Genomic DNA, 1,912 nt, shown 5'->3' on the forward strand with positions numbered 1-1,912 from the left:
ATGCCTGGGTCTGAGGGAGGCCTGCGTTGCCAGATGCTGCCATAGTTGTCATACACACAGCTGCCCAACATCCGAAAATCGATTTTTCAATTTATTTAATTTTTTTATTTCCTATTTTTTTTGTTGTGGTAAGCCGCATAGGTCATAAACCGAGGAGAAGGCCTATATATATATATATATAATCATCATCGTCGTTTAACGTCTGCTTTCCATGCTAGCATGAGTTGGACGATTTGACTGAGGACTGGTGGACCAGGAGACGATTTGAATTAATCATGCATCCGTCCACTTGTAGCTTCAAGATTTTGTTGATATAACTCTGTTTTTAGAATGACATTGTAGGATATGTATAAAAAGCTAGATCTGGTTGGTTGAACTAAAACAGGTAGAATCTGATGTGGTCAGATGTGGCTGGTATCAACACTGAGAGGGCTAAAGATTATACAACTTTTAGACAGAAGTATATTTTCATGTGTCTGTGTGCACATTTCTCTGCACCAATCTGCAACAGGCGTAACGGAATCAAACCATCCTTTATTCTACCCCCACCCCACTTCTGCCAACACCTCAAACTCTTTTGAGGTTTTCATTAAAAGACAACATAGAAATTTTAAGGCACAGATTCTTTTGATAAAACATTTTAATTATATATTCAGTCTCTGTTATAATAATTAACTTCATTTAAGTCACTAATTAAAGTCTTGCAGTAAAAAAAACCTGCATGCAACAAACTTTTATTTCCTCTTTCGTTAAATTTGTGAAATTTTCAATTAAAAAAATTATTTTTGTAATTGTATGTTTATTTTTTCTTATTTTACTTTTACGACTTCATCGTGACTTTAATAACATTTAAGAAAGGTTTATCCCTAATCATATTCATTAGTTCTCCCTTTAAGGGACTGTAAATTCTATGTTCATTGCCCTAATGATGTTAATTATCTTCCAAAAAATAGAAACAATATTTTCTGCTTCTGCAATCCTTTTCCATTATCTCCTGTAGATAGTTTTCATATTAACCACTAAAAGTATTTGATGTTTTATAAAGAGAGATATTTGATAAAAGACAAAAAATAACGTAAATCTGAAAAAAGCTGTCATTTGCAAAGCGCAGAACTAGGAGTATCTCTGCATCTCACAATATAAGGAGAAGTTGCAGTTAATGGCAATAAAATTTCGAAGGGACGTATCCACTTACCACATTCAAAAGATTAAATCTCATTTCTCTTTTTGTTGTTGTCTTTGTTTTTCAAGAATTTCTCCTTATCGTGATGTACAGGCAAAATTGTAAAAACATCAAACAAAATCTCTGCAATAGAAAGTCAGACTTCACGTTCTGAGTTCAGACCCTGCTAAGGGTCAACTTTCATTTTTATCAGAAGTTGATAAAGTTAGAGCATCTTAAATATTTGAATGAATTATTACAAAGGGCTTAGAAGAGAACTGTTAGTTTGTTTGTGTGTGTGTGTGTGTGTGTGTGTTCATGGCCTTTGATTTCCTTTTGAGAACCATTTCATTTATGTGGCTGAAGTGTCGCTCAATCAAACATGCATACATGTGCAAGGAGACTGGACTATCAAATGATTCCAGGTTCAGTCCCACTGTGTGGCACCTAGGGCAAGTGTCTTCTACTATACCCTTGGACCAACCAAAGCCTTGTGAGTGGATTTGGTACACGGAAACTGAAAGAAGCCTGATGTGTGCAGGAGTGGCTGTGTGGTAAGTAGCTTGCTTACCAACCACATGGTTCCAGGTTCAATCCCACTGTGTGGCACCTTGGACAAGTGTCTTCTATTATAACCTTGAGCAGACCAAAGCCTTGTGAGTGGATTTGGTAGATGGAAACTGTAAGAAGCCCATCATATATATGTATATGTTTGTGTGTTTGTATTTCTCCCCCCCCCACCATCACTTG

At 36.1% G+C, this 1,912-nt stretch overlaps 1 protein-coding gene across 1 annotated transcript in view; it reads left to right on the forward strand.

The window, feature by feature from the left end:
* LOC106884297 (rho guanine nucleotide exchange factor 17) overlaps window positions 1-1,912 on the forward strand; it is a 146,399-nt gene that overhangs the window by 3,929 nt on the left and 140,558 nt on the right. The gene's annotated exons all lie outside the window — the stretch shown is intronic.

The sequence above is a fragment of the Octopus bimaculoides genome, chromosome 13 (assembly GCF_001194135.2).
Source record: "Octopus bimaculoides isolate UCB-OBI-ISO-001 chromosome 13, ASM119413v2, whole genome shotgun sequence".
Classification (NCBI taxonomy): domain Eukaryota; kingdom Metazoa; phylum Mollusca; class Cephalopoda; order Octopoda; family Octopodidae; genus Octopus; species Octopus bimaculoides.